The sequence below is a fragment of the Pseudochaenichthys georgianus genome, chromosome 11, assembly GCF_902827115.2.
Source record: "Pseudochaenichthys georgianus chromosome 11, fPseGeo1.2, whole genome shotgun sequence".
Taxonomy (NCBI): domain Eukaryota; kingdom Metazoa; phylum Chordata; class Actinopteri; order Perciformes; family Channichthyidae; genus Pseudochaenichthys; species Pseudochaenichthys georgianus.
Window position 1 is genome coordinate 10,309,749 of NC_047513.1, and position 24,872 is coordinate 10,334,620.

General features: G+C 40.8%; 1 pseudogene; it reads left to right on the top strand.

Moving 5' to 3' along the window:
- The window catches only part of LOC117455484 (glutamate receptor ionotropic, NMDA 2D-like), a 233,194-nt pseudogene that overhangs the window by 199,321 nt on the left and 9,001 nt on the right, over positions 1-24,872 (top strand).

The following is a 24,872-nucleotide window of genomic DNA, read 5'->3' on the forward strand; positions in this document are numbered from 1 at the left end:
GAAGCGTACAAAGATTTTTAATTTCCTAAAAACTGGATTTCTCTCCCTCTCTCAGAGTCAGGTGGATCTAAGTTCACCATAGGGAAGTCCGTGTGGCTGCTGTGGGCGCTGGTCTTCAACAACTCTGTGCCTGTGGAGAATCCCAGAGGAACCACCAGCAAGATCATGGTGACCACTCCGCCCGACTCACTCACTGACAAATGGGCTGATTGACTAGAAGACTTTAATCTGATTATTTGGAGGGAAAAACCTATATTTTAAGATTCCCAAGTTTCACATAATTTATAAACAACTTTTAAATTACTTTATTTCCTCTATTTGATAAAAACTTACCTCACTTTAAAGGTCCCATGTCATGGCCATTTCTACTGATCATGATTCCATTGTTGAGGTCTTCTAGAATAGATTTACATTGTTCAATTTTCCAAACTCACATTGGTTTCTCTGTATAGTATGTGTATTCACTCTCTGTCCTACACGCCTTGTTGGAGCTCCTGCAACAAGGAGACTGTAATTCTGGAGTTTTTTTTTGCCTGTTTCCCAACTCTAATTTGCATTATTATCACAACGAAGTTGAAACATATGAGTCATATGAGGCTGTGCAATCAGTTCGCAAGTGTTTATTCACTCGTTTCCCTGCTGGCGGTCTTTTTGATACCTGCTGTTACACCGTGTCCCCACGACATAAAAAGGAAATCAGTTGAATGCTTGCCCTCTCTGCCGCAGAGCAAAGAGCCACAGGAGGTGAACAACTCAAAGTGTCTCTTTTCCTTTTCACTCGCTGCACGAGTGCTTTTCACAAAAAGCCCAATCATCTCAAGAGCTCATTATGAACTCAATAGGTTTTTTTTTTTTAAAAGCGTGCAGGGGGGATACTATTTGAAATGTTTATCAAAAAATGTACTTTTTAGCTAACCTTTTGTCTTGTTGCCACATTGCTGTGTAGATCAATGGTCTTGCAGTAATTTTATCCAACTAGTGTAGGTTTTTTCTGAAATATAAAGAAGAGAGAAAATAATAATCTGATACATTTTCAAATAACATCCCCGTTATATCATATCAGAAAACCACAACCAACCACAAGCAACACAATAAAAGAGAGTATACATTTCTAATGTAGGCTAATTCCCTAAATTACTTCCATTATTTGTTGACATTTTCATACCTTCATAGGCCTGGTCGAGGACATAAGTGTGTATCCCACTCTATATATAATTCACAATCCTGTGATATATGGTAGGTATCGTACATTAAAGGTTCATATGTTTTGGATCTGCCCATGGGGTCATGAAACTCACCAGGTAGCCATTTTAAGTGAGGAGTTCGTCCTCCAACTCTTCTGTTAGGACACATCCTCCAGCCGAGCATCATTGAACAAAGACGTAATGCCCATTCATTAAGATCACTTATTTTTAAACATGCTTCACTTGCCGGAGCTGAGAGTGTACATTTGTCATCTAATTCATTAAGAGCATTATGCAAATTCACTTTTGGCATAAATACAGAGTACTGAAGAAACAAAATGCATCAGTGACTGAAAGTGCAAACTTAGAGCTAAAACTAATCAGAATCTTTGACTTTCTCTCTGGCTGAATGTCCACAGTGCAGCATTATGAAGACAGCACGTCGGCAAAGTGCACGGTCTTTACATCACGTCCTCCAACAACCTTTCAGAGGATATTTGTTTGTGTTACAGTTATTTGGTTTCATCAAGTTGTGTTAGGGTTAGGGTTAGATCTAAAGTACGCATTTGAAATGTACTTAGATCTGTTACTTAAAAAGCACTCCCAGAATTAGAAAATACTCCTTTTTGTATCCTTTTTATTTATTGAGTTTGTTAACAGATGCCCTTCGCTCATACAAACTCATGTATTAAGATAACGTATGGGTATCAAAAAAAGAAGAAACAAAAAAAAAAGTTAATAAAAATAAGAATAAAAATAATAAGAATACAAATAACAACCTTTCAGATGATTTTTGTTTGCGTTACAGTTATTTGGGTAAACAGGGTTAGGGTTAGATTTAAAGTACAAATGGGAAATGTACTTAGATATTTTACTTAAAAAGTACTACCATAATTAGAAAATACTCATTTTTGTTCAGAAAACGAAAAACAAGAAGGTAATTAAAAAAGAGAAGGTTTTATCCCTACAATTATATGTTATTCTATTCTATACACATACAAACACACACACACACACACACACACACACACACACACACACACACACACACACACACACACACACACACACACACACACACACACACACACACACACACACACACACACACACACACACACACACACACCATGTATACATCACTTCAGGGGACATTCCATTGACTTACATGCATTTCCTGGAGACTTATCCTAACCTTAACCATAACCAACACATGCCTAGCCCTAACCCTTACCCTTACCCTTACCCTTAACCTTACCCTAATCCTAAACCTAACCAAGTCTTCACCCTAAAATGAATGATTCCCCTCATGGGGACCTCCATTTTGTCCCCATAAGGGAGGCGGTGTAAACAGATGTAGGTCCCCACAAGTATACACACACACACACACACACACACACGCACACACACACACACACACACACACACACACACACACACACACACACACACACACACACACACACACACACACACACACCTATACCCATGTTCATATATATATATATAAATATGTATATATTTATGAACACACATACTCACATACACAGAACGGAAACAACCAGTGAAGAAAAGGAAAATAGTTTTGGCCCTAATAAAAAAGAAAACGTAAAATAAAATAGTCTCTAAAATACTCCTTATCATGTTCTCAAAGGTACAGGTGTATTATATGCTATTATAAGCTTTAGCAGCAATATAACAATAGGGATGCATTAATGCCTAATCAGGTGAACATGTCAGTTGTCCTATGTGTTTGTATTGGATGGTGCATTTAGGCTGCAGGCTAAAGAGAATCAACTTTTGAACACTACAAGCCTGCACTCATTTTCATAAATACAAATATAAATACTAAAACAATGAAAAACATGCACAGTATACAATATAGTGCAACTTGGCAGGTAGCAGAGAATGAATAGCAGACATAATAAAAGAGAGCACATCATATGAAACAGAAACTGTTCCCTGATGCAGTCCATCTGTTTTCAATGTCTGTATGGCAAAGGGAATAAAAGTCTTCTTGCTTTTGTGATTGATTTGGTCCCGAAGGCCAGACAAAAGCAGCTCCAACTCTTTTATAAAAGCGGATGTGAAGTTTCTGCAGTTATTTGTTTAGCTTTCCTGCGAACATCATTGTCGAATATGTGTGTTTTTCTGTAACTTGCCAATTACTTTTGCTGCAATGCTAACTCCCCTGGAGAAATAGAGTTCTCTCTTTGCACCATGCCATGATGTGATGTTAAATGGTAAAATGCTTTCGACCAGGCTTCTGTATGCTACGTCAAGTGTGTGTCAGATTCCTGATTAAACACAAGCGCTGATTGGCTCTCAAATCTGGTCCCATTACAAATTAATGATGTAGATAGGAGGGGGGGTGCTTTCCTCGCAGGCTATTACAACGTGTCACTTTGTGATCATTATAAATATAAGTAAGAAAAGGACAAATTATGCAGTTGCAGTGACGTCTTTTTATGTGTCATGCTGACCAATCCGACTCTGCCCTCCAGGCATGACAGAGCATCAGCTGTGGGTCTAGCGATGAAATGCCAAGAAGTGCAAAAACAGTGTCACTGCAATCTAAGAATACTTCCACACCTGTCACACTCAGCCCTTGTTGAACTCAGTACTCCGCACCCCTCCTTCAGGTGCTGGTGTGGGCCTTCTTTGCTGTCATCTTCCTGGCCTCCTACACTGCCAACCTGGCTGCCTTCATGATCCAGGAGGAGTACATCGACACGGTGTCAGGGCTGTCGGATAAGAAGGTACGTTCTGGAAGGAATGGTTGGATGAATTGGGTGATTGATGGATGAGTGCTTAAACAGGTGGATGGCCAGATGGATTGATAAAAAAACAAGAAATGGAGCTTGGACATGACTCAGAATGACGTGTCCTTTAACTAATGTTAATTTTAAGAAGTACACAGTAGCAGATGAGAGATACAAAATGAGATCATCCTATGTAGCTTCATGAAACAGTTTAAGGGAACAAAGGAATTAAATTCTTCTTCGAAGTGTTTCCCTCTCTTACCTTTTTTATCAGTGCAATTTCACTGTATATAGAACCTTATTTTTCAGACTGCCCCCACAGCTCTTGTAGCTGACAGGCCTTTCTTTCAAAGTGAAGACTTTGAATGTGAGAAGCAGTTCATCCTGCGGCATGCAGCGTTCCGCCTCTTTACTGACTCTTCAAATTCCCTCTATCGCTTTAATCCTCACCCACCTCCCTTCTTCTCCTACAGTTCCAGCAGCCGACGGAGCAGTACCCTCCGCTGCGTTTCGGAACAGTGCCAAACGGGAGCACGGAGGAGAACATCCGCTCCAACTATCCCAACATGCACCAGTATATGATCCGCAACAACCAGAAGGGGGTCGAGGAGGCCATCGAAAACCTCAAGACCGGGTAAGGAAAGGACAAGAGAGGCATCGGTCTTGTTCACAATGGGGACATGTCCTTACCATTTTCTGAAATGGCTGATGTTGTCCTTGTACATTTTTATGAAGATAATTTATAAAATAAATGTCTGTAAAAAAAACTTCAACAAGACATTTGAACACATTTCATTTTAGAAATGTTTATTTGCGCAATAAGAAAACATAAAGGGCAATATAAAAAGTAAGTCAATGAACATGCAATCTCACAAGCTAACCCCCAGCTTGCTCATTATAAAATGACTGAAAATCATGCATGCACTGATCAGTAACTTTAACCATTTATAGACATAATTACTTCTTCTTTTTTTTTTTCCAATCTTGGTCATTATTCACTCTAACCTCATTCCGACCCATCATTACATTGCCTGAAAGTGTATATGTTGAAGACCTTCACATTTTTTTCGGACCCCATATGTCCCCACCACCTGTTCCACAAAAAGTGACACTCTTGAAAAGTGGCAATGGGAAAAGTAATACAAAAGAAAGCGAACATAGGGGGGGGGGGGGGAGACATTTTAAATTAAATAACTTCTCAAAAAGAGGAAGCCAAAATGAGTGCCAGTGACAGAATATTTACATTGTATTTTGAAAAAATACATGTTTTTTTTACATATAAAGATGGTTGACAAAGTAAGGCAGGCCTGAAAGTATGGCAGCAAAAGGAGTGCCTTAAGTGGGGGAAATGTTCCTGACAGAGCCTACGTCCCCTCGTTGCCTTAGAGAGAATGGTCACTGCAAATGAATACGAGGTTCTGCAGAGGAATCACTTTACCCTATCGTGATCAAACGTGTCTTTCTTGATGGGTGGAAATGCTTCTCGGAGGATTTCTCACTTATCTGCTGAGCATGGAGAGTCATTGAAGAGTTTGACGAGGATTTACAAAGGTGTGAATTATAAGCTTTGGCCTTTAAAGTCACCAAACCTCAACTCAGCAGAACTATTGGAGATATTTTCTTTTAAAGAAAAGTGTTATCTTCTTCAGTAGAGGTCCACCCCCAGACTTTGAAAGCGCTTTAGCTGTTCTGCAGACTCAAAGTGGACGAACACCTTTCCTAGAGACTTTTTGAAACCTGTCTGTAGTCCAAAACACAAAGGCAGTAGGTCATTTGAGTTTTAAATGGCTCCCTGAGGAGAAACAAATAGACTTGCACTGGATTGCCCTGCATGTATCTCTTTGAGTTGATGAGGATTGAAACATTTGTAGAATTGGAATCAAAGTCACTTCAAAAGACAGGTTTGGATTGGTCATTAGACAACATTGAGTGTTGTGCAGCATGCTCGAATGCAACAAAGTGAAAGACAGTACTTTTGCAATCAGGAAAAGTCCGAATAGGGATACAGGAGGCAAGAGTTCACTGACTGGAAGCAATCGGGCTGTATCCAAGTCGAAGTCATCCACTGTCTAGTGTCTACATGCCTGCTGCTCTACTTTAAACATATACCTCCCATTCTCTTTGGTATTTTATTTTAACATGAGGCAAAGCCACCGTCCTCGCCTTGTTCCTATTCCCCTTTTGTCTTTTCAACCTGTTAGCACATTGATCTTCCTCGCCTCAGGAGCGCCGGCTAACTGTTGTAACCCGTGCAACCCCATGGAGGGAAAAAAATAGAAGAACTTTTAAATAATACATGCTAGCAGCCGCCGCAGTGCAGGGGGAGAATCCCGCAATCTCAGCACTTGCTGCCACTCAGGCGCTGCTTGTCTTTAACAAGGGGGGGTGGGGGGGGTTATTATCCGTCTGCAGGGTCACAAAGTACACAAGGCACTTGCCATAACATATACACTTGCTCATCATGTTTAAGGTGGCAGGGGATTGATGCAGATAAAGGGGTTCAATTGTTTAATGGAACAAGCAAACGTACGCTTTTGCACACGCAGCGGCCCTTAGCCGATTTGACGTAGCGTGTTATTAAAACTCCCATGATGCATTTATTTGTGACATTCTTAGTCATTCGCCTCGTTCATCTTCAGTTTGTAGCTCTGTCTATCTCAGCCTCTTCAGCACCTCGCTTATTATCCGCTGTTTATCTCCGTTTTCGGCGTTTTGTCATTTTTATTTCTTCCGGCCGCTCGGAAATTATTTACGAAGGAAACATTAGTCACCACCGTCAAAGCAAAGCGGTTTGAAGATTCCTGTTTGATTCGGTTGCGGTGCACCAAACATCACCTCCCCATCTCTGTGTCGCCTTCCTCTACTAACTCCCTTTTTCTCACACTAATCGCTTTCTGTCTCTCTGGCCTTTTCCTCCTCCTTCATTCATTCTGATTTTCACTTGCTTTCCTCCTCCCTTCCATTCCCTCTCACCCACCTCCTCCCCTTCCGCAACATCGACCCTCGTCCATCCTTCACCACAGTCTCTTCTCCTCCTCCTCATCCTCCTCTCTTTTCAGGGAAGTCTTAGTGCAGCTTCCCAAGACTGAATATCAATGATAGTGAAGTAGAAGAGCAGGTGTAGTTACAAATCCATCATCAGATCCTGAGATCGACATCATCATTCTGAGCTTAACTGTTACATCCAATCCATTACTTTATGATAAAGTCTTTTAGCTCACTTCAGGCCTACAACCGCCCCATCCCAATCTGTCTTTTCTGCTTCAAATTCAGCGGGGGGATTTCAGCAGCGGCTACTTCTTTTCATTGAGTTACATCTGTTTCTTACATTCCAATAGCTACTTAATCATTTCTTTTTTTAAACATTCTTTTTGGATCTACCAATGATCAAAACCCAACAATATGAAATATACAGTGATAAAAACAATGAAATGCTGCACATCCTCATATTGATGGACACAACTTAAAGGTGGGGTAGGTCATTTTGGAGAAACCAGCTCAAATGCGCTAGAATTTGAAAATAAACAACCGGAAAAAATCTGCCGCTTCCTTACAGAGCCCCTCCTCCAACACACACGAACGTGCACGTGACCAATGAGGGCACGAGATAAGTTTGTGCCCCGATGGAAGGCTGACAGGCAGGTAGGCCATCCAGTTACTTTAGCCGGGCCGGCTCAGATGATTGGTCGTGCTTTTTACAATACTACGGCTTCCACAGATGACATTTCTCATGGATTTTTTGTCAAAGCACTTCAGATATTCATTGCTATCGGGATGTTAAGAGCATTCCATGGAATATAACAACAAGTGTATCTCCAGCCGGTTTCTCAGACTTACCTACCCCACCTTTAAGCAATGACTATCAGACTAAAATTCCGCTATAATACCATTTTCTTTACGGATGATATTATATTTTTCCCAACGTAGCTAAGAGGGAAACACTCCAATGTCTTCTAGGTAATGTTCAGAGTAGGATATTGAGGTGACATTCTAATGGCCATGGTGTATCCAACTTGACCAAAGGAATAGCATAATGGTAGAACAACGAGTGTCAAATGGCTGAACATTAGGGCTGGGTGATAATATAAATACATACAAATACATTGTGGTAATATATTAATGACTAGAGCCATTTTTATTTCTAGATTTAGGATTTTATGAAGGTTTAAAGTGCATTATGCTTAACTGTAAAACACAATTAACAAATATTTGCATTTGTGTGTAATTTGTAATAACTATATTTTGAAATGTATGAACTCAAGTGTTTTCGTCTACAACAATAAGAGGCATAAGTGCAGTGCTCGTATAAGGCCCAGAAGGGAGACTTTCTTTCTGCTGAAACAAATTGACTCCGTGCATCAGCATCACCCGCCCTGCTGCTGCACGGTACTCTGCTCTGTTGAGGCGACTGCAGGAGTGGGCTGTGATGAATAACTCTCTGTGACTGTTAGTGCAAAATAGTGTCGATAAAGCAGTTCCTCTGTCTTCAGTGTATGTTTTCTCTTTAGACGGCCATTGTCTCTGCGCAGGTTCATCCATCATCGCTGTCATATTGTTCACTAGTTGCACCTCCTCTGTTGTGCTTAGCTCCAGGTCAGGGATTTCCATGTCTCTGTTGTAATTGTCCTCCCTCCTCCCTTGCTCGCAGGAAGCTGGATGCCTTCATTTATGACGCTGCTGTGCTGAACTACATGGCCAGAAAGGATGAGGGCTGCAAGGTATAGATCTCTGTCACATGTCACAGCTCTGCACAGAGACACACTCACACATCGTGGCAGCTATTGTTGGTGTCCCTCTGCCCTGCAGCTATTGTCATGTGCTACCAAGCTACTATCTGCTCTTCTTAAGGGACGAACAGTTGCAAACCAGCATGCCTAAAGAACTCTTTTACAAGCGCTACATCTGCATTAAATAAATCAAACACGCCGAATGCATTTATATTATTCCCTCGCTCCCTATAGCAACTTAATATTGTCATTTTTCGGACTGTGCTGTTGTTGATTTATGTATAAGTCTGCATTTGATGCGGCTCCCATGGTAGAAATGAAATCCTGCCTTCTGATCATTTGTAATAAGATCTGCGGGAAGCCTGAGCTCCAAGCAGCATAGCACAACAACCACTGCTGCAGTAATTATTCAAACTGATGTGGGTGTGTATGAATTCCTCCACTGAAACAACACCCAATGCACAAGCTCTGGGATGTGTGGGTATATTAGAGCTGAGCCAACTGCTTTGCATGGAATGCCACGGCAGAAATGAAGCTGGTTTTCATTTGTTCCATGCCGTCTGTCGCTTTGAATCTGACTGTGTCGCTTTGAATATATGTGCTTGGGTTTATATGTGGGGACCTGGGGATGCTAATGTGTTTATGGTTTATTCTACAAGGTGATGACTATCGGCTCAGGGAAGGTGTTTGCCACCACGGGCTATGGCATCGCCCTGCACAAGAACTCTCGCTGGAAACGACCGCTGGACCTGGCCCTGCTGCAGCTGGTTGGAGACGGTAAGACAGGATGAAGCGGGTTAGGGCCACATGCTCTGGAAATACCCCTGCACCAAATGCATACAAAGACAATACAACGATTATTTAGTGAAGTCCCATCTTGGGCATTTTTATCTTGTAGTTAATACTTTTTTCTGACATGTCAGACAGACAATTATTTCATGTCTTTCATAGTTGGGAAGTAGCGAAGTAAAAATACTTTGTTACTGTACTTAAGTACATTTTTCTGGTACCAGTACTTTACTCCACTACTTACTTTTCTGACGACTTTTTACTTTTACTTCTTACATTTTTAACACAAATACCTGTACTTTCTACTTTTCTTACATTTTCAAAACAGGCTCGTTACTTTAGTTTTAATCTGTGTTTGGTGGCGTGATCATTATTATTTAGAGTCATTATGTGCCTATTGATTTACACGATCCGTGTATCCATCATGTCCTGGTCTTCTCTAAAGAAGACGGACCAATGACAACTTTGTAATTTTGCCGTTGTTCAGCTTTGAAACATTCATTAGCTAACAATGACATTATTGTTCTATTAATATAAAGTGAGGTCAGTTACTCTTTAAAACAGCTGGTAGTTATGGGTACTTTTTACTTTTACAGTACATTTAGAAGCCCATACTTCTTTACTTTTACTTGAGTAAAGAAGTGTAGTCAGTACTTCTACTTTTACCAGAGTATTTTTAAACACGAGTATCTGTACTTCTACTCGAGTAAAGGATGTGTGTACCTTTGCCATCTCTGATGTCTTTTTTTCAAGAAAGAAACATTTATTCTGATGATATCCCATTATTCATGCTTTCTCAAACAACCTCTTTAGATTGGAATATATCACCACCTCCCGTAACATATATATTAAATTGTCTCCATGAATTATATTTTGTAATCTGCCCAAAATCTGAAAGTTCAGACCGGCCACATGCAACCAAGAAATGCATGAAAATGTAAAGTGCAGAAACATATTGAAGTATAAACAGAACAATGTTGTGCGTCCGGTGTATTCGGCCTTTTAGGGCAGAAGTCTGGGTGAATGGTCATAGGATTTCAACACAAGTGATTGTCTTGTATGTTGACTTCTTTTAACCACACACAATATTTATTATGGGTCATTTTTGGAAGGTGAGTATTTTGTTATCCATGTACTCCTTTCTTTATGGGGAAACATGTTTTGTATTCACTTGGTAAGCTGTGCTCATTTATCACAAAACTACTTTTACCTAGTTGGAGGAAGAGACAGAGGTCCAGTGCAAAGAGGCAAGTTATATTTGAAATACAAATATAAGTTTGTCATGTGATCACGTATTCAGCTGCTGGCTAAAGTTGCCTGCCCTTGTTATAGTAGTGAAATAACTAACTACTGTAAGAATTAAGGAAGCCAACAACAACTCAACTAAGAATAGACAATATTTTCAAAATCAATGTTATATATTTTATAAGTGAGATGTAATACAGCTTGAGTTCAAAGTTAGGTAGGAGTCAAAGATGGGAAAGAGGGATGGAAGAGGACAAAAGTTATGAAAGGGGAGAGATGGAGATCAATACAGGAAGGTTAAGGGGAGGAAGAGTAGAACAAAAGAGGAAGGCCGTGTGAAATGTTAAAGCTGTCATAATACTGCTATGTGCATTCCAATACTTATACGACCGTACTTAATGTCAGAAAATATTTGGCATGGCTCTATACAGAGTATGTCAAAAGCAGTGTGCAAATGCCAGTAGGCATTGTTTCAGTATGAGAGTAAACAGGCGTGCTTTTCTGGCCCACAATATTTGCGAAGGGTCATAATGATTGGTTCCTCGTTGACAAAAAATGCAACAAATACAGAAATAAATGTTGTTTTATTAAAGCATTTAAAGGTCTAATGTTCCTTACAAACAAAAGTTATGTTTTGATTATATTTGACTGAAATGCTTTCCACCATTTACGCCGGTAACAATGATTTAATAGATCAGGAGCAAGAGAGGCATGATGAATCACTTTCACAGTAAATGGGTTTTCAGTTTCAAAGAACCCTCAATAATAACATAATAACCCTGTGCATTTGCTTACAATGGCAGAAAGGCCTTTTAGCTTCTGCTGACTTCAGTGCTCAGGAAGGATAGAAACATTGATACAAAAAAAGGAAAAATCTAAATGTATCTCTATTTCAATGCATCACAAATCTTGCTACTTTATTTAACAACATTTATAAATGAAAAGTGTACATAGATGAGTATGTTTAAGTGCACTCTATCATTCATATATACAGTACAATATATTGAAAAAGTTAAGTGCTTATCCTGTTTTTTTAATACTCTCATTCTATTAGAAATTGTTCAGTTTAAAAAACAAAGACTATCTACATCTGTCCTTTATTCATGGCTGGCTCTCTTGTGATTGGTCCAATACTCAGGGATGACCCAACCCTCACGTACAATGTGTTGGAGCACTATAGCAAATGGAAGCAGTGAGTGTTACGTAGACCAATTATTCATAAACATGTCATCAAAATGGCTATAATTTAATGGTTTGATTCTGCAAAGTGTCTTTTAATTGTAAACTCTTTCTGGTGGAAACGTTGGGATTTTCGTGTTAGGGCAGGCTATTTACATAAATAAATTACAATACAGAAAATGGAAAACCCAAAAAGCATAATAGCTCCCTTTTAACACTGAAAACAAACAAAAATGAAAGTGAAGCTGTGCAGACTAACAACCCAAGTTAAATGTTACATCATGTTCTGATTATTTCCTGGTGAAAAGTTGAACAAATATAACTCTGTTGCAAACTTCAGGGAGCTAAGAGCAAATTGTGGAAATCCAATAGAGAGTATTAATCAACTGGACAGCACTGGAGCTATAAATTGCCTATTACCCTACATTTTTGGCTAATACTGTTAGACTGATTGCGCCCTCCAAATTGTTCAGCCAGAAAAGTCGATAGTGAGCCACAGGAACCTCATAACCAACCCCACAGACATCACATGCATTTCCTATCCAAAGCAAATGCACTATGGCCCTCAAAAGGTTCTGTAATTGTTCAGCATAATACCTCTCTTTGTTAGAGCATCGTCGTTTCTTTTTATAGCAAATGAATGGTCAGTCGCCAAATTTAATTCTCTGGGGAGCAATGTAGTCTGTTCGCAATTACCAAGGCTTGATAATCGAAGTGGAAGACGCCTCAGAGCAGGCAGTGACAGCGGCTCCTAGGGGCCGCGGGCACTGTAGGCTGCCGGCACGTGGATACTGAACATTCTCAGATGAACTGTTAAATTTATTTAGGGGTGGGGGGGTCTTAAAAATAATCATCAGTATTTTTAATATAGGGTGACACTACAATCACAGAATTGTTTGAAGGATAGATCTTTTTGTTAAGTATTAACAGTGACTTATCATGCTTATTTCCAGGTTCATACTTTTATTATGGGTTTGACAGTTTGCTAACTTTATAACCTCCGAACGTCAACAAGCAGTGTGCACCCCCCAGCAGTTACTATCGGTTTAGGTCTTTTTATTTTGAGCTTCTAACCCCCACATCAGCTAAAACATTAAAAACGGGTCTAGAGTAGATGCACAGCAGTATATTATATAGTATCTTAAGTCCCACTTGTCTCCAAAAGACATCCAAGAATTACACCGTCTTCAAAGTAATGCTGAAGAGGACCGAGGAATATGTAGTGTTTCACCTGCTGATGTGGCACCTAATCTCAAATCCCACTGCAGCGTGTATCCAAAGTGTGCCTCCTTTCCACTTCTCCTTTGTGTCATTCACATTGATTCGTGCTGACTGAGCAAAGCCAATAATAACACCTCTCACAATAAAGAAAGATACAACGAAAAAGTGAATGCAAACAGCTTTCGGCACTGTGGATAGAACATACTGTAGCAGTTCACCCTCAGGACATTTCTTTTGAGTCATCAGGGACCCTGATGCTGATTTTGATTTCATTGACTGAAAAAAATTGAGCTGCAAGTATTTGTCTGAACCTCCTATTTTGTTTTCATGTTTCATTTAGTTCCACATTCAAACAAAACCCAGAGATCATTATGGGTCAACATCTAAAAACAAACAAATGAAATGGCAGAAATGTTCATTGAAAAGTGTCCTGACATTGGTGTCATTTTTCTTTTGTATTATACTCTTACACAGAATCTTTTTGACATTATCGCACACAACAGAGACTTTTAAAACATTAACCTCCACTGACTCATTTCATATAAATGTTCCTCTCAATAAAAATGATTTGTATTCAGGCTATCTATGTTAAGTCCCCCTCATCAACTTCAATCCCCTTCACAGTTGTTTAGTTGGGAGAAGCCAGGGTCGAATAAAAACAATAGTTGGTTGTTTGTTTGTTTGTTGGTTGTTCTTCACACGTACACAACCCTTCTCCCATCTCTTCCTCCCTTTGTATTTGTACCCTCTCTCAATTGGCTGTCCAATCATTATTTGTGCTTTTACAGGTCCGCTAACAAAAAAGCACTTTCAGTTTTCACAAAACCATTTTTGTCAGAGATATGGAAAGAGTGTGATGACATCGCGGCAGGAACAACTGCATCTCGTACAATTTACTTCTGTCACTCACAAAAAGGCTTTTGAAATAACTTCAAATGATTTGATGTGTTTTTCTGTCTAATATTTATCTCGCTGCATTCTTCCCTTTTGCTTTATTTACAGTTCATATGCTGAATATTGCTGCTGCTCAGAGTATCTCTGAGGGTACAATACAATACAATCTAAATATGACGGGAAAACAAATGAAATCAAACATGGAATTGAAGATCTTTGAAATGTGACATTGGGCGAAACCAAAGCAATTTATTTGTTTTACAAGCAAGCTTCAATTTCCATCTACAGAAAACATTTTCCATCTAATGAAAGCTAAATCATACCTTATATTTGTAGAATGGTGTGTCTTGCTTCATACAACATATTTGGAAAGGACATTCAAAACTTCCAAAGGGATCACAGCCTACTTGCAAGTAATGCGGAAGTTGTCCATTATGATGTCATTTGTGCTAATAACCAAGGCTGGTTTGAGTTGCATGAGCCGTGTTCAGTCTTTGTATTGTCATCTATTCTTTTCATGCCAGGCTCTTTTGTTATGATCAGAAAGATAGTGTGTTTGTGTTGAATTTGTCACTTTGTTATTTTCAGTTATTGTTTTTGCCACTTAACTCCTAAACTGCCATTGTGTTTCTTTTTATTGTTTTTCCTGTTTGAGTTATTTGACTTTCTTTTTGAATAGTAGAATGGTGGCTTATTTTTGAGCATTTTTATTTTGGAATGTGTTGTTGTTCATTTGATGTAAGCTCCCATATGTGGCAATAAATGATTCAGTAGTCTCCTACATCATATTCTTTATCTGGTTTAATATTACTTTGGTTGTGAACTTAGGTTCATAACAAAGACATGTAACAAACTTGCTTGGTGGTGAGGGTGTTGAAACTGAAGACAAACGTTTGAATTACTGGTTTACTTAATTTATATTCCCCACCTATGGTATTGATGTTTGGGTTCTAACAAAATACAAATGCCTTCAAAGTAGATTGTTCTTTGGTGCCTGCCAAATAAATTATTATGACTGTTCACTAAAGGGCTCATACATTAACTAATGTTTTATCACTTTGGATACATTTAGTCAACTGAAATGTCTTAGTTTATGTTGGGTATAAAGATCATGGTTGAAGGAACAAATGTTGACTGAAGAGCAGAAAGACCATCAGAGTTACGTTTTGCGAATATTTTATTCCCAACATTTTACACTGGCCTCCATAGTAAGAGGTCTATGTACTTGTTCAAAAAATATTTCACTTCTATTGCCTTAGGGCAAAAGAGACCAGTGCTGTTTTATGTTCCAGTGTAGACTGTTTAAAATAAGCTGTTGGATTTAAATCTGAAAATACATTGGGTTGTCTGGGTGCATTCACGAGGGGCATCTTGTCTTGCATCATCATACGTTGATCTGCACCATTGTTCTTATTCCCAGTTCTGACCCATACCAACTTTTCAAAAAATGTAATCCTATTCTCTCCTCACACTGAAAAACCCAGACCACTGTACCCTGACTTCTCTTTCTTTCTGTATGTGTATCGTGCATCACATTTTCTGTTTCACGGCCAATACTGTACATCTTGCACTAAGGGGATGGGGTGAGAAGTTAAGACAGAGTACAAAACCTGCTCCTTTGCACTGGAAGACAGTTGAAATGTTTTGGCATCTGGTTGGAAAGTCTCCTGATTGCCTCCTTGTGGAGCTGGTCCAGGTGAGGCTTTATATAACCTCTCCCCCTCATAATACCCTTTCGCTTGAAGCTATTTCTGCACAGATTAGATAACGGACTTGTTATTTATATTGCCACGGAGATGACAGGAGATTGGGGTGACTAATGCCCGGCCGGTTCAGAGCTGGAGCTTGAAAAGCACAGTTTTTTCCTGTTCACACCGCAGCGGAGCCGCCTCTAAGCTCCGGAATCCAGTTAGTTTCAAGCACCAAAAAGTTGTCGGTCTAGAAAGCAAGCACCGTATACGTCACGCTTACGTCGGAGGCGGGAGCAGGGGCGGCATCCGCCTTCCCGCCAGCTTCAACATGATCTGTGGAAATAACATTGAGAATCAGTTTTAATGTTATACCATAGTAATTAATGCTGCAAAGCTGGGTATTTTGAGCTTGGCGCATGCAGAGGCTAACAACACATAGCTCTAACGCCATCGAATAGGACATATAGTTACCTTCTATCTCCTACGGAATCGTCGTTGATGATGATGATGATGATGATGATGATGATGATGATGATGATGATGATGATGATGATGATGATGATGATGATGATGATGATGATGATGATTGTCAAGAACTTTTGAATGTAGAATGTAACGACTGTAAAGATGGTAGTAAAGTCGTCCCATTTCTTCCATTTCGTTTTGACAGAGCAAAACCAAAACGAGTAGCGCTTCAATACAATCGGCCATTGTTGTCGATATGAGGGGTTTCCGCGCGGTTTGGCTTTATGAAGCAGGCACGCAAACGGTTACGTCATGATGCAAACGATGACGCAATGACGAAGCAGCAGTCTGGCTCTGAGTGGTGTGAACAGAGCGGGAGCTGTACTGAAGAACCGGTTCCGAATCAGACAAGCTCTAGCACGGAGCTAGAACGGGAAAAGCCTTGGTGTGAAAGGGGCATTATAGGTCCCATGTCATGCTTTTCTGGTTATTACCCGTCCCCTTGTGTGTTATAAAGGTTTTTCTGAATGTAAACAGTCTGCAGAGTCACAAACCCTCAAAGTACACCCTGTAGCGAGTAAAACTCTAACACAGAAAAGACCCGTCTATGCTGCCCCAGAACGCCTCGTTGGAGATTTCTCTTTTTCCATTGTTTTCTTCCTGGGTACAGTGACGTGCCTATACCCAAATGGACCAATCCGTGGATATTCTCACACACACACACTCTCTCAGCGGCGAAATTGTGACGCGCTGGGGGTGCTAGTGGCTTACACCTCGCAGCGGCTTACACTGTAGGTGCGCCGCGTTTGGGGGTGCGGGGGGGGGTTGCGGGAGCTAGTGGACCCTCGCAGATGGGGGTGCTGCAGCCCCCTCAGCATCCCCCCTTTCCTCGTCCATTCGTGATGTCTCGCTGTCTCGCAAATCGCACGCAGCAAACAGGAAATGAACCCAGCTCACACTGTCCGCTCCTCGCAGCAGAGAGCCCCACAACGTTCCACCCTATGCATTTTATGTTATTTTGGACAATTATTCATATAGTAATCACATTACCTGAGCCCTTGAGTTGCCTAGAGCAAAAATAGTTACGGCATATATTTAGTGATTTTAATGTTAACAGATCATTGATGCAATAACATGTGGACCCAATTTGCCTGACTTGACACATGGAATAAAACATGGGCGACGTACGAAGCAACCTCAATGTGGGTGAGACAATTTAACAGGGGGTGTGGGCAGGTGATGGACCTCACCTCCTCTAGGGGGGTCCGGGGGCAAGCTCCCCCGGGAAGATTTTTTTTTCGAAGTCGAAATTAAATGCATCAATCTGGTCCATTTTGAGAGCAAAATTAGGGACTAAATCTATGGCAGTCAGTAGGGGCTTGGACTGTGAGCCGTAGGGTCGCCGGTTCAAGTCCCCGACCAGACCTATTTGGAGTGTGGACTTCTACTTGGAGAGGTCCCAGTTCACCTCCTGCCCTGCCGTGGTGCCCTTGAGCAAGAAACCAGACAAGGCTGTACCTTTAGTAATGAATATTACATGTTGTGAGGAAATCTTTCCACCAATAATTCCAATAAGTAATCCAAAATGTATTCACTTCAGGTTTACGAAAGTAACTGTAATCAGATTACTCGTTTTTCAAATGTAACACGAGCTGAATACAGTTACTTGATTTTTGTGTTCTGATTACGTAACGCCGTTACATGTATTCCGTTACAACCCAACCCTGGCCACACCCCACTGGGCTGGGCTGGGCTGGGCCGGAACACTTACAAATGTGGGCTGGTAGGATTTAGGTAAGCAAAACAAAAAAAGGGAGTGGCCGGAATACTTACAAATGTGGGCCGGTAGGATTTATGCAAAAAAATAAATAATTGTATTTATTTATTTGTTTTGGCCCTCCGGCCTACACACAGCACCGGCCCACCGGGGAAACTTCCGGTATTCCCGATGGCCAGTCCGCCCCTGCCCAGACCCCACGCAGCATTCTCATCTGTTTGTCCTTACTGGTGTCATTTCCTGGTTGCTAACGCATGTTACACATGTAACATGTATGTAACACATAATCACTGATGTTCTGCTGTAACGGTGGTAGACTCATCAGAACAGAGTGGGTGAGCTGACCAATCAGAGCACAGTGGGCTCACAGGGAGGGGGGAGGGCGCAGGAGCTCCAACAAGCCGTTTAGGACAGAGAGTGAATACACATAGGCCTACTATACAGAAATGCTGTATGAGAAACTAATGTGAGTTTGGAAAATTGCACAATATAAATATATTCTAGTAGACCTCAACAATGGAATTATGATCAGTAGAAAGGACAGTAACATGGGACCTTTAAATCCTCACCGCAGACCAATGTAAATCTATTAAAGGGGAGACAGGAACTATCTCTAGGTTACTGTAGAACTTAATGAAACTGAATTGAATTGTTCCGAGATCAATGCTAAGCTGTCAAAAATCAGCAGAATGAAACATGAATTTCATTATAAGCTCTGGCTTTTCCCCCCTCAGTGATTTCCCCTCTTTACTCTGTGGCATTTTCTTCCTCAGAGAAGGTGAGAGAGGGTACAACTGAGATGCTGCCTGTCTGTCAGTTCTTTGTGGGGAAGATTTCTCCCAGAGAGAAGCTTTATGCGCTGCCGGCTGCCATGATTAACGTATTTACAGGGATATAAAGGGTGAAAGGCGGAGAGCCGAACGGGGAGGGGAAAAAAAATCAGACAACCACTCATCGAAACTCGATGAATCAGATAATGGGAGTAAGCTGCACATAGAATGAACATGCGTATTAAGCATCCATTGTCAGGATATGTGCGGGGAGCGAGGCAGGGTCGATGGAGTTGATCCCGGTTTAATTCAGCTGTCAAGGAACTTTTGAATTCCCACACATTACTGTTGGGGAAGTGACATGTGGCACACAGTGATTCATGTTGGGTTATATTTGAGTTTTGTTTGAGCGGATTTGACGTTTCAGTCAACATGCCCGAGTCGTGGCGGTCTAATCCGTCTGGCGGGGCTTTACGGAGGGTGTCCCAGCCGTCGTTAATTAACCCAGAGGTCGATAGATATTGCAACTGTGAGCAATCGCAATTGGAACTCCCTTTGACTAGCACATCTTCAGAGGGTGTACAGTGTGTGCTCCGAGTGTGTGCAGGACATTGTGTGTGCTAGTTGTAATAATCCTCTGCGACCGGGTGGGTGCACGGCACGTCACTGTGTATTTGATCCTGCTTTTCCTTCCTACGGCTTCATTCTTTTTGATTAATGCTTTGATTGCCGGCACTGAGAGTCCCATTAAGCTGAAGTTCAAGAGCGTGTGTGTGTGTGTGTGTGTGTGTGTGTGTGTGTGTGTGTGTGTGTGTGTGTGTGTGTGTGTGTGTGTGTGTGTGTGTGTGTGTGTGTGTGTGTGTGTGTGTGTGTGTGTGTGTGTGTGTGTGTGTGTGTGTGTGTGATTCTGACAGTTTGAGCAGGAAGTATAATGTTTGTGTGCGTTCCTCCCTTTCATCTCCCATGCGTTGTCGCGACGCTCTGCCCTCAGTGTGGCCGGCTCAGATGCCAGGCCATTTCACAACCTGCTTCAAAGAGCTTCTCACATTTCCAGTCGCTGCCTGTAATTTCTCTTTCGGATCTCAAGACCTCCTCTGCAAATGGCCTCTAATTATTTCTCTTGCCTCCATTTCTATTTCGCAGCCTCTCTTCGGTGTTCTCAATGTTCTTTAACCCTTTAATCTTTGTGTAATATCTGCAATTTACCATGGCATATGCAGCTTTTTGTGTACTTGATTATTTATATTACCTAATACATTATATTTTCTTTTTACTATTTGTACCGTATGGACGTTGGCCTGTAAACATAGGCACACAATTCCCCCTTCTTGGTTTACAGTAACTCCAATCAGTGAAAATGTCCTCTCTTTTTAACTTAATACGAACAAAGTTTCACTCTCCCCCCTCATTTCTCTCCCACCTTCTGAATTTCATCATCTGTACTGTACCTCTTTTTGCATTCTCCTTCTTCTCATCTTCAGCTTTCCGTTTCTAGCCTCTTTTTCTCCCTCAGGGATCAAACACCTTGCTCTCATAACAAAGGGGGCAAGTAATCCCTTACAAGTGTTCCTCTTGTATTCTCTCCTCTAGTGCTGTACTGTTTTAACTCCTTCTCCCCTCATTGTTTTTTCTCTCTCCAAATTACTAATCTCTTGCTCACAAGTTGCTCCCTCTTTACTATGAAACTAAACCTGTTTATTCTCATCTTTTTTCTCTCAGCTGCTCCTATTTTTGACCTTAATCTTTTCTCTTGCAGATGAGATTGATATGTTGGAGCGCCTCTGGCTGTCGGGTATCTGCCACAATGATAAGATTGAGGTATGACATACTATAAATTATCTCTGCGTTGTCCATCAACATGTAACAGCGTCAGCCTCTGAACTGTTTTGAGATAAAACTAAATGTAATGCTGTTGTTACTGCTTACATATAACCAGACTTTATCATCATCATTCCCCTATATCATTTGAAAAAAACTAACTTTGAAGGGATCATTTTTTAAGTAGATTCTCTGCAGAGCATTTAACCTTACATGTTATCCAGTTTTTGAATTATTCTTCTTTATTACATATGTAATGACACTCATCTCCAGTAATGTTGTGATGTACAAATCAACAATACATATTTAGTAAGTGACTGCAAGATGGCTGCAGAAGAGAGCCATTAAGGTTAAAATTGATCAATATTACTGTCTGAAAGGTTTTTTGCCTGATATGAACCAGATTATGTTGTGGTGACTGACATGTTTTCCCAATTGCATCAGAGTTCTGAGTGCAGGGGCTCTAAAATATCACAGATGGGTGCTCTGAAACATAATGACAGCAAACAAATCTGTTTTGTATTAACTTTTTATCTGGCTATTATCACCTTTTACAACATTTTCAATTCCGTTGCTCATCTTCCCGTCTTCCGTACCCGTCTCCAGGTCATGAGCAGTAAACTGGACATAGACAACATGGCGGGGGTCTTCTACATGCTGCTGGTGGCCATGGGTCTGAGCCTCCTGGTATTTGCCTGGGAGCACCTTGTGTACTGGAAACTACGGCACTGTGTGAAGCACTCCGGTGGGATGGACTTCCTCCTGGCTCTCAGCAGGGTGAGAAAAAAATGCAGATACCTCTCTTATGCCTCAACAACACTTTGCCTCTTGGTTTATTGACTTGGCATGAAAAACACTTTAAAGATTAAAACATGTATTTCTTGATTTGTGGATCTTGGCAAGCTCAAGCGGCCTTATGCATGTAGATTACAATACAACACAATGTAATGTACTTAAACAAAACACATCAAGAAGATTGGTCCAAGAGTGGCAATATCTTATATTGTTACATTTAATAAAAAAGGATGCATCCAGCCACTGTTTAAAAACAATTGTGAAGTATTCATGATTATAGAATTGGGTGTCATCTGCATAACAAATTAAACCTATACCAAATGTAACTTATGGCAGCGTCGGCAATCATAATGAAGTCAAGGAAAGAGCATGAACATTTCTCTCCTAGGTAAAACCAAGATGTCTTTGTCTGATTGGTGGAAAGTATTTTGCAAAAAACGAGCAAAAACACCCAAACACTAACAAATTAGTACATAAATACACGAGTACTTTCTCACAAGCCTATGCCAGTTGTCATTGGAGTGGATCATAGGTTGCAGGACTTCATAGTGGAACATACATCACTTTAAAGATACATCAATTTAAAAGCAGTCCTTTATGTTTGGATGTATCCTCAAGACGATTAATTAATACCTAGCACAAAGTGTAACGAGGTAAAAGTATGATTTATCTCCACCAAATGTAAACAATTCAGAAGACCTGCTAGGTGGTGAGAGAACTAAAGGAAGTGAATTCTAAGATGGGAGAGGTTTTACATTTTCACTTTGACCAGCATCTCAACTCACTGATTTGCAAATTGTGAACATGAGAGGGTAAAAGTCATCAGTGAAATTCCTACAGATTTATAATTCAGAGCTTGGGAAGCATTGGTAAGGTATTAATGCAGGTGCAGGACGTATTATAGACCAGCAGGTGTAGAAGCTTTTAGGATCTCCTGTTCCCCGCATAGGATATTAGCCTTGAAGTCCACTTCATTAAGGAAATTAAATATATAGATGAAGCAAGCTTAATGAACAGTTTCCAGATACAATCAGGAAATGTATTGCAAAAAGGCAAGTACCTCTTAAAGGTGGGGTAGGTAGGTTTCAGAAACCGGCTCGAGTGCACTAAAATTTGAAAGTCCACAGCCGAAAAGAATCCGCCCCTTCCTTCAGACTTCCTTACAGAGCACCTCCTCCAACACACATGAACGCGCACATGACTTAGGTTGGCTATATAGTTCAGGGGAATTGTAAACCATACAAAACAGATAATTACTTGTCCAAGAGAAAAAGAGTGACCACGGCGTCAGATTTCAACTCGGTGTGTTCCATCAGTAGTCGCCATCGTTGAAAAGCAACTCCGATATTGACTCTGGTTTGACTTCTCCTAGTTTCCACTTTCTTTTTGTTCTTAATTTTCTCCGTTACATTTTTTTCTTTTGCGACCAGTAGACGATGTTGAACCTAACTCTGCCATGGTGAAAGTGGCCGCCTGTTGCTGGCCAGTCATTGGAGTACTGCTGCAATGCACGCCCAATGACGGCACGCCCAATGAGGGCACGCCCAATGAGGGCACGAGATACATTTGTGCGTGCACGAGATGGAAGGCTGACAGACAGGGCGGCAATCCAATCCGTTTAGCCGGCCCGGCTAAACGGATTGGATTGCCGTTGTACTTTTTACAGTATTACGGCTTCCACAGATGACATTTTGTTATGGATTTTTTGTCAAAGCACTTAAGATATTCATTGCTATCGAGATGTTAAGAGCATTCCATGGAATATAACTAAAAGTGTATCTCGAGCCGGTTTCTGAAACTTACCTACCCCACGTTTAATACTGGTAGTTGTTTGTTGCATTCAGCAAGACAAAAGGAAGTAGAGCCAAAAACAATAACATCAATGTTGTTTGTATACGGCATCACGCCAAGGGTCCAGGGCAGGGTGATCACAGCTATTATAAAGTACAGGTCCTAGCTAGACTTTCAAAGTTCGATTTATTGTTTTATGTCCTATGACTATGTTGCAATGTTGGAGGGACATACGATTTGTATTGGCATTTCTACACTGTAGCTACTATGGCAATAAAGCCTTGAGTCTTGAATTTTGAAGAGAGGCCCTATAATGCTTTTGGGTGTTATATAGTTTTTTGTGCATGTAAATGGTCTGCAAAGTCTAAAATCCCAAAGTTCCCTCCAGAGGGAGTTTCTCTCCCACACACTCACCCCTGCCTGAAATGCATGAGTTTACTCCTTTGTTGATAATAAAATAGAAGACAGCCAGCCAAGAAGACAGCTGTTGGTTTGAATGGCTGGGGTAGCGAAATATAGCAGGTGCTGATGAGATGCCAGAAGGAATGACAGGGACAGAGAGGAGGAGAAGGAGGACGGATGTGTGGTGGTGGGGACTGTTGAAGTGGAAAACAGGCTGCATAGAAACATCGACCATATATTGTTGCTGGTTGTGGGGGGGGATACACTTACGTTAGAATGACACCATTCAAATGTGATTCACTACCCCCTCTTGCTTTAAAAGCAGAGAAAGTTGCTAATTTATATACAGTGGAAGTGTTTCTTATTTGCACTATAAAGAGCAGGAAGAAGAAATCGAATAAGTTCAAAGCATAGAAAATAAGAGAAGTACTCTAAATCTATAATTCTACCAGCAAAAAACGAAATGGAATGCAGTTCGAACTAGGCTTCACAGTACATCAGCTAGATCAATATTTTGATTCTCATACAAACATGGACATGAATACATACTCAAAGCCTGAATACCGGCGGATTCAGTCAGACATGGGTCCTATTGAAGACCAATAGGTCTTGTGCATTTACTGAGATATTGTAAGTGCCATTTACCAATAACACTGCAGTGCTTTATTGATGGACGGATGTGGGTGAAATCCACTATGTCCCCCTGTAGTCTCGATTTTCCCTGATGGGCTTCCTTATAGACCCTATAACTCATTCATTCAGAGCAGACTGGCATATATTCTCGCATGAGCAATCTTTGATCTGTAGCATTCCTCATGCTAAGACTAAAAACATAAATTAAATGCAAAGGGCAATCCCAATAACTTCTTTCTCCCAAGAAATATGCTGTGCTTGCTTTAATGCCTCTGCAGCTGGCCTCTGTCACCGGCTTTAACCCAAGCAGTGACTCACCCACGTTTCAATTTCACAGTGCGCTGCGCCCCGTGCTCTGGGTACTGTGATAGCACTTCTGCTGCTGGGACTGCTGATTCATGTGTCCGGAAGGGCCATTATTACAGTCCCTCCATCAGATCTGTGTCCCGGCGGGGGGAATAGAGATTTACACCAGGCCCCACACATTTTGTCATTAAGATGTTACAGATATCGATAGATATTATGAATCATCTTTCTGTATGAAGAATAAATGAGTGTTTATGATTTACATGGCTCTCTACAGGACTGCTAATTGAGTTTCATCTGAGGTGTAAATATTCAAAGGCAAGGGAGTGTGGGCACAGTTGAGGTAGCGTTGCTCATCTGACACGATTGTATAATAGATTGATTCGGCTTGGGGTTTAAATTCTCAAGAGATATCATGAGGAG